We start from the raw sequence: 9,151 nt of genomic DNA, 5'->3' as shown, positions 1-9,151 counted from the left end.
GTTTCTAATCACTGGGAATGTGGAAGGGAGACCCAGTGATTATCTTCAGGAAGAGATTAGACTCATGATCTCAAAGGCTGCTTTCCAATCTAAGATATTATGAATTAGGATTAAGTCTTTTGCATTTATTCCCTTTTGGAATGGAAAGCCCCCCTCCCACCACGCACCATGGTCAAAGGAATACTTTCAAATGAAGCAGAGGGTTTCCAAAAGCCATTTGAAATAATTGAATAATAAGTAGAACAAAAGTAAAAAGTGTTTCTTTAGCTTGACTTTAGCACTCAGATTCCCAAGAGTTGGTTGAAAATAATAAATGGCCCGATGGGGCTTTTTCTTTGGACCTGCATCGTTGGGTGCACCTTACAAGTAACTATTTGGCTTCTTTTACTCACAGAACTCCATGTCAGGTCTGTGGGGAAGAACTACAAGACAGCGCTGCTAAATCAACTACGAAAACCTTGACGGTCAAACTTTTTTATCTTACATATTGGCATATCCCATGTATCAGTACTGTTCTAGGGTGTGATAAGCTTAGGGGCAAATATGATTTAAATTAATTCATGTTTAGAGACTGTCTAAAACTCAGAACCAGGCAGGTCCATCTTCCCTGACTCCAAATATGTAACAGTCCTCAAGTAAACTGCTTGAGGAACTTGGATCCCAAAGATTCCAGGTGAGCAGTTTTTGCAATGTATCCGTGTTCCACTGGAGATCAAAGAAGCCCAACTAGAATTATGAACTGACATGGCAACTGTTGATTGAGCAAAAATTCTTTTTGAAAGGGCTGCCTTGGAGATTATGACTCAAACATTGGAGGAACGAAGGTGATGGGCAGTGGAAGGAATCAGAACATGTGAAACTCTTGAAAAAATGTATCGACTTAAATAATTTTGCCTATGTTACCCAGTAATACAATTTTTTAAAAACCTTTACAAAAAAATAAATGATACATTCTTGTTTTAAAAAGATCAGCCTTATCTCTATGCCCGGGCTGTACAGTTGTGGATTTTATGGAAACATGTGGCCACAAAAATCCTCTGCAACCTTGTCTTTGTGAGCTAATTCTCGTATCACAGACTTAACTGATAGCATCTTTCTATTCAGAAGCTCACACAAAGTAGACAAATGCAGGGTCAAAACCCTAGATTCACAGGAAGTTATTTAGAGGGAGAGGATTAGGAAGTCCCTGTCAGATTTCATTCAACTCAGAGAAGCCTTCATTTCCAGTTCTTCCAAGGGAAGTAAGTCAGATGCTTTTCATTATTTATTACTGCGCAAAAAAAATTCTAGATATCCGATATGATTCCTACCAAAGTAGCTCTCCAACGTGGTATGTTAGATGCCAAAACGTTTTTAGTAAGTTCCCCTCGGAGGTCACTTTGCTACCCAGGGGCATTTTGGGTCATGTCTCCATTGGAAGGAGCATCATTCTTGTCATCTGCCAATCACTATTTTATTCCTCTTTGATAAAGAGAAAATAAAATATTTCCAAAATAAACAACCACTACTCTGAAAGCTTGATGCTAAGATACAAAACAATCATTTGCAGTTTCAAGAAAACACTTCAAAAGCATCACAAATGACATGCACTGAGTTTCTTCCCGTGCATTTGACTTTATACTTAGAGAAAAAGATAAACATGAAATGCATTTTCTCTCTTCCAGAGGCCTAGCTTTACTTATTCATGTGGATTAACTTTGATGAATGGATTAAATTCTTCTCTGAGTTGTAGCTTGTCTCTTATTTTTGCTTAGCGCTTACTTCAGTCCAAGAGTTTAGAGACAGAGATTCTGATCATCCTCAGCACCAGAACAAATTATATTAGCTACTTATGAATAGTCAGAGAAATCACAGAAACCTGGCTTTTCACTGTTCATTTGCTGTTCCCTCATCCACTCTGTTATGAGTGTGTCGGTCTGGTTTTTGCCCTTTCTGTAGCAATTTTATAGGAAGCCCTCCTCATTGTGATTAAACCTCTTTGGCAATGTATACGTATAAGAAAAAACGCAGCATCAGACTTCTGTTATTAACTAGAACAGATTTAAATACCATTACAAGGAAGACAATGACATCAACACACCATTTGATTGAGGTAATTGTGTGAATGTACCTGAAATAGTTACTCTTCAGAAAATAAATCTCTCCCTCAGACTGGAGTCCAGTATCTTGTTACGGATGGTTGGTGTTCATGCGTCAAGGAGAGCTGATCACAGGCCTACGTGAGGGTAAGTTTGATGAATGAATCACTGACCGCATTCTCCAGAGAAGCAACAAACTGCAGATGATTCAGACAAGCTGTAGATGATTCCCACATAGAAACCTAGGTTTCAACTTTCTTTTGCAATCCTGAAGGCACCACTCATTGGTACAGAAGATAAGACTCTTTAAACAACTGATGTTTAATGATTTTACCTAATACATAGAATCTGGGATAAATGCACATTCAACTCAAAACACTTGTCAGTTATCGATACCCCTTCCAATTTTCTGATGTTAACACCTAAAAATAAAATCACTGAAAGAGATAAAACTCTTAACACTGGGTGGGGGGAAAACAGTAAAAATTAGAGGAGGAGCTACAAATTCTATGGAGTGAATTTAGATTAATTATTGGTAATGGGCTTCACCAGCAGAAAGCAGATTGATCCACCATCCTGAAAGAAGCCAGGGAGACCCTTGGTTGGGCTACTCTTTTGCCTGTCCCCTAACTCAGTAACCAGCTCTCTACCAGCCAGCCAGGTTAGTCACAGCCCCACTGCTAAGAGGCAGATGGAGGAATACAGTTTCAACAACCCAGGAATAATAAAATAGGAAGCAGAGGGCGGAAGGGGTCATGTCCTCTTATATGTAAGTTTAATTCCTATATAGTAGTCAAAAAATTGGAAAAGGAAGAAGTTTCTTAAAAGCCTCAAAGCAGTACATTCTCGAGATTATCTATCTTCATATGTTCTGCTGGAGTAGACTGCCAAAGAACTGATATTAACATGGAAGGAAAGTTTTCGCTATGTCCATTGGCAAACACTGGGTCTGCCAAGAGTGTCCCTCATTTCCGATTCAATGAGTCAGAAAACAGCAAAAACAAAAAGCAAGATTTACGCAGATTACATCAGGGCCATGAGGCAACTCGGAAGAAGATTTTAATGGTTATTTATTGGGTTTGCCTACAGAAGATCTAATTCCCCTTCCTAACAGCTCCCCTTAATAGTTGAGCTAATACTTTCCGAGCAGAAAAGATGTCTGGGGGCCCTGCTGGTCCCTAAGCAAGAGGCAAGTTATCTGACACAATTAAGATAAGTAAGATCCTCTTGCCTGGTGTTTCGATCGTTAAGGGTGGTTGAAATTTCCATCCCTGCCATCAGCCTATTACTGTGACTCCCTCCAGTCCCGTCGCTTCTGTGAGCCACTTGTAGTGTTGGCTGTGTCCCTCCTTCCTTGATTTAGCAAGAACTTATCTCTGTTGAGAGCATCAAAAGAACCCACTGACACAAAGAACATTCTGAAAACCGTTTCTGAGGGCAAGCAGAATCAAAGGTTATCAGTCTTATTTACAAGCACATAAAGTAACCTTCATACATTGCTGGTGGGGGTTTTAAATTGCTGCGAAAACTTTAAAATAATCTTTGGCCGGTTCTTACAAAGTTAACATTTTTCTGTAACTATTAATTTCACTCCTAGGTATTGACCCAAAAGAAATGAAAACTCATGTCCATAAAAATGTTTGTGTGAGAATGTTTACAACAGTTTTTTTGTGGGTAATAGCAAAAAATCCGGCAATAATCCAAATGCCTATAAATAGGCCACGGGATAAGCACTTTGTGCTACATTCATATAAAGGAATATAACTCAGCAATAAAAAGGCTACTTACACACAACACAGGATAGATGATTCTTAAAGACTGAGCCAAAAAAATAGCTATAACAAAAAAATACTTACTGCATAATTCTACTTTAGAGGTTCAAAAAAAAAAAAAAAGAGGAAACTAATTTATGGTGATAGAAATAAGGAGTAGTTGACTATGAAAGTGAAGATCATCTGAAAGACAGAATAAAGAAACTCTTTGGGATGATTAAAATGCTCTTTCCCTTGATAGAGGTGGTAGTTACATAGGTATATACATCTATGAAGATCTTTTCCAAAAAAGCCATGAAAATTCATATTCAAATTAGCCTCAAAATAGAAGAACGAAGTCAGAGAAAGAATCTTTAGCAGATCCTTATACACATTTAATTTGACAGCGCCCATAGATAGTAATCGTGTATGAACTTGAATAATGTGATTCATTTTAAGTAATATGTTAGACACTTAGATTACTGAAAGAACAAGCAAATATTTAAAACAAGCATGAATTAGTCTTAAATATTATTTAAAAAGAATTCAATAAAAGTGGTATCAACATCACATCAAAGGCACATTCTGTGCAAGAAAAAAATAAATTGTACTTAACTAAAATTAAAAAAAAATCTTGCTCTGAGAAAGACTCCATTAAGAGGATGAAAAGATTAGCCATAGACTTGGAGAGAGTATTTGCATATCATGTATCTGATAAAATACTTGTATCAGAATAAAAGACTGTCTAAATTCAACAGCAAGGAAGAAAAAATAGAAAATGAACTAAAAATTTGAAGACATTTCACAAAGTAGAATATATAAATGGAAAATAAGCATATGAAAAGATATTCAATATCATTAGCCGTAAGGCATACGCAAATTAAAGTGGAGATACTAATACACACCCATGAGAATGCCTAAAATTAAAAAAAAATGACCATACCATATACTGTCAAAAATGTGGAGCAATCAGACCTCTAGTACATTGTTGGCAGGAATATCAAATGGTACAGTTACTTGGGAAGACAGTTGTGCAGTTTCTCACCACATACACTCACCATATGACAGAGAAATTGCTCTCCTGTGTGATTACCCCAGAGAAATGAAAACCTGGGCTGGAGAGGCTGACACACAATCTTGCCATAAACCCCACCCTCAGCACAGCAACCCACAATCAGAACTCACAACTATGAGCTTCTCCTGGGGGAGCTAAGAATATGAACCCCTCATCTAGCACCCCAGCTTGTAAAATTTATACCTGATAGACAAGCTGCCAAGACATCTGGCTTTGAAAGCCAGAGCTTGTGTTCACAAGACCCACAAAGGTGTAGTGAACTGAGAAGTGAGTTCTTAAGGAGCTTGCATGGACTCACCTGGCTATCCTTAGGGCCCAGCACAGAGGCAGCCAACTGAAATGTGCCCCATCTTCCTGTGAAAGAGGCCTATTTGCTTACTTAAAGCTTCAGCCCAAGTGGCAGGCATCCAATTTAACACACAACTAGGAGCCTACTAAAAAGTGCTGAAGATAGCAGGTACCACATTACACCCTTCCTCTGCCTTACCCCGGTCACCAGTATCTCCAAGAAAGGAGCCTGTTCACATATCTGTCATCCTGGCTTTCGTGGCTGCTGTCCAAAGGACATACCCCTTGACAATCTGGCTCTGGGGGCCAGCAGACCTTGTGTTCATGGGTTCAATGGAATGAGAACAAACAAGGAAACATTTCTTAACCAGCTATCAGCCCAGAGCTCAGTGGAGAAGGAACAGACAGAAATACCCATCTCCCAGTCTTGCCCTGAAATAAATATATTTGCATACTTTTAAGCTGTTGCCTGAGGATGCACAACTAATTAGCCTGAATCTAGATGCTTATTGAGATCCTCCCCTGAGGAACACTGATAGGTCCCAGTACACCCTCAACTACTAGCAACAAAGTAGGCTGCTTGCCTCACCACAAATGTTGGAGACACAACCAACATCTAAGCAGGGTTCAACAAAAAGATTCAGTTCTTTAATTTTTGAATCCTCAGCTCAACGATACATTAAAAGAATCACACACCATGATTAAGTGGGTTTACTCCAGGAATGCAAGGATGGTTGAACACTCACTTATCAATGAGGTATGTCACAGTAACGAAATTAAAGTTAAAAATCATACAATCATCTCATAGATGCAGAAAAACTGTATGACAGAATTCAACATTCACCATGATAAAAACTCTCAAAGTGGGTACAAAGAGAACATACCTTAACATAATGAAAGCCATATATGACAAGCCCACAGCTAACATCACTCCCAAAGGGAAAAGGTGAGCTTTTCCTCTAAGATGAGAGATAAGACAAAGATGTCCACTTCTGCCACTTGTATTTAACATGGTATTGGAAGTCCTAACAACTAATTAGGCAAGAAAAAGAAATAATCATTTAAGTTGGAAAGAAAGAAGTAAAACTGTATTTGCAGATAGTATTATCTTATATAGAGAAAACCCTAAAGACTCCATCAAAAAAACTCTTTTAAACTCTGTAAGGTTGCAAGATACAAAAACAACATACAAAAATCAGGTATTTCTATACACTAACAATAAACTATATAAAACAGAAATTAAGGAAACAAATTTACAATAGCATCAAAAATTAAATACTTAGGAATACTTAAAAAATAAAATAGGAATACAAAAAATATAGTAAAATACTTAGGTACATGAAAAGGCATTCAGTATCATTAATCATCAGAGCAAAACTAATCAAAACCACAACGAGTTATCACCTCACACCTGCTGTCTTTTTAATAATAGCCTTTCTAACAAGTGTTGCTCAGGATGTGGAGCAACCAGACCTCTTTACAATGCAAATGCAAATTGGTACAACCACTATGGACAATAATATGGAGGTTCTTCAAAATAAATATAGAATTGCAGACAATCCAGTAATTCCATTTCTAATCATTTATCCAAAAGAAACAAAAACACTAATGCAAAAAGGTATCTGTACCCCAATGTTAACTGCAGCATTATTTACAATAGCCACAACATGGAAACAAACTAAGTATCCATCGATGGACAAATGAATAAAGAAGTTGTTGTATATATAATGGAGTATTATTCAATCATGAGGAAAAAAAATCCTGCTATTTGTGACAGTATGAATGGACCCTGAGGGCATTATTCTAAGTGAAATGAGGCAAAACTGAAAGATAAATACCATATTGTCTCATTTATATGTGAACTCTAACTCATAGAAATAGAATAGAAAGTTGGTTACCAGGGGCTGAGAGGTGGAGGAAATGGTGTGGTATGAGTCAAAGGGTACAAATTTTACATTAGAAAATAAGTAAATTCTGGGGGTCTAATAAACAGCATGGTGACTACAATTAACAATATTGTATCGTATATTTGAAAGTTGCTAACAGACCCAAATTTATCAAGTTCTCATGACAAAAAATTCTTAACTATGTATGGTGATGGATGTTAACTAAACTTACTGTGATCATTTCACAATATATGCATATATCAAATCATTGTTGTACATCTGAAACTAATGTGATGGTGTATGTCAGTTATAGCTCATTAAGAAAGGACACAAAGGGGCTGAGTAACACAAGATGTAGGTTATCCATGCTTCTGAGATGAAAAGGAGAACAGGTTCTGATGGGGAGCGGCATACAGGAAACAAGACAGATAATGACGTTCTTTCTCTTAAATGGCATGGTGGGTATCATTCTTTATAGTTAATATTATAGTTACCAAGGAGTATTTATTGTTTTATAAAGATCTTTTAAAAAGGGGAGATGCTATCAATTTACTTGTAAAACTATAAAAATACCAAATGGTGATTCCATACCCAAGATTTTCTACAAGTCCAAATTTAAATAGTCTCTCAGAGAACTTACAAATCTACTCACAGTTTAAACAATGTAAAACATACATTATTACCTACTTTTTTTTTTTTTTTCGTTGGTTGAGAAAATATGCTCACCTCTCTCACTGTGTGTATGCTTAAATTTGCTTTGGGAAACCGGCTGATTTTTATCTTAAGCAAATAACATCTGTGGAAAAATTAAATTCTACTTAGCTTGTTTGTTCATTTTTTTTTGAAACTTATGCTCATGAGTTCATTCTCTGCTAGTAAGTAAATCACATGATTTATGAAAATTTTTAAAGTTTGTAATAAGGAAATATATTCAGAAGCTAATATACCATGACTGGCTGATTAAGACACTAAAGCAAAATTGTTCCCAAAAGGCCCCTGGATAGGCTACCACTATGTCCAGGTTCTAAACACACACAAAGTACTTATGGAGATTTTAAATGGGAAATACACAACTGTGCAGTTAACCTCTTAGCCACCCTGCACAGTAAAATGACAAACCAGAAATCTCATCAATTGTGTCCAGAATACAAAGTATTAGTTTTGTTGGTTATAGTTACGGAAAAAGGACTTACTTCAACACTGTTTTTATGCTAATTAAACTGAAAAAAATATTGCTTTGTCATATACATTTATAAATAAAAATTAGTGTGAATTAACACTCATGTATTTTGTAGGACTAGTCATCTGCTAAAGGAATATTTCATCAGTTAAATGACTCAAAAATAGCGACCAGACTTTTCTGTGAGGAGCCAGAGAGCAAATATTCAGGCTTTGCAGGTAAAAGGGAGTCTGCAGCAACCACTCAGCTTCGCCTTTTTCATGCAAAGTCACCACAGACACAAATGAACGGGAGGATGTGTGTTTAGATTCCAATAAAATGACTGCAAAAACAGGCTGCAAGCCAGACTTGGCCCAAGAATCATCATTTCCCTATTCCTGCTCTGAAATATGTTTTCAGCAGTTGGTATATGTGCATTAACACATACGTGTATATGACGACCTATATGCACACAGTAGCATGTACCTCTGCATGTCTCGCAGAACCCAAATTGCTCAGTATGAATTTACTTTCCTCTGAAGATGCTGCTTAGTTGCTAACAAATGTGAAGATTTATCTCAAGGGACATAGAACATATCACATATTAGTGACACACCCCTAAATATAAATGGGTAGTAATGATGAACAAGACCATGACAGTTGTGAATCAGGAAAGACACCTTCAGTAGGTAATTACTGTATCTGTTTTGCATAATGCAAAGTATTTTTCTCACCTTTTTCCTGCCTAGAACTAGATCTCACAATCCAGTTTTTCCTATCTCTGTTTTCCTATTTCCTGTACTTCCTAGAACATGCACAATACATGTCGACCAAGGAAGCTTGGTTAAGCAGATAATTTAGCTATGATTGTGTTTATTAAGTACTGAAGTAGTACTCCAAAGACTGTTTCTCAG

At 36.9% G+C, this 9,151-nt stretch overlaps 1 non-coding gene across 1 annotated transcript; it reads left to right on the top strand.

Annotated features, from left to right (window-relative positions):
- Positions 1-305: 305 nt before the first annotated feature.
- LOC116152386 (small nucleolar RNA SNORA18) lies at positions 306-435 on the top strand. Its single transcript, XR_004136025.1, has one exon. It is a non-coding gene; the product is annotated as a small nucleolar RNA SNORA18 (small nucleolar RNA).
- The last annotated feature ends 8,716 nt before the right edge of the window (positions 436-9,151 follow it).

This window comes from Camelus dromedarius, chromosome 3 (assembly GCF_036321535.1).
Source record: "Camelus dromedarius isolate mCamDro1 chromosome 3, mCamDro1.pat, whole genome shotgun sequence".
Taxonomy (NCBI): Eukaryota; Metazoa; Chordata; class Mammalia; order Artiodactyla; family Camelidae; genus Camelus; species Camelus dromedarius.
This window is presented reverse-complemented; position numbering and strand designations above follow the sequence as displayed.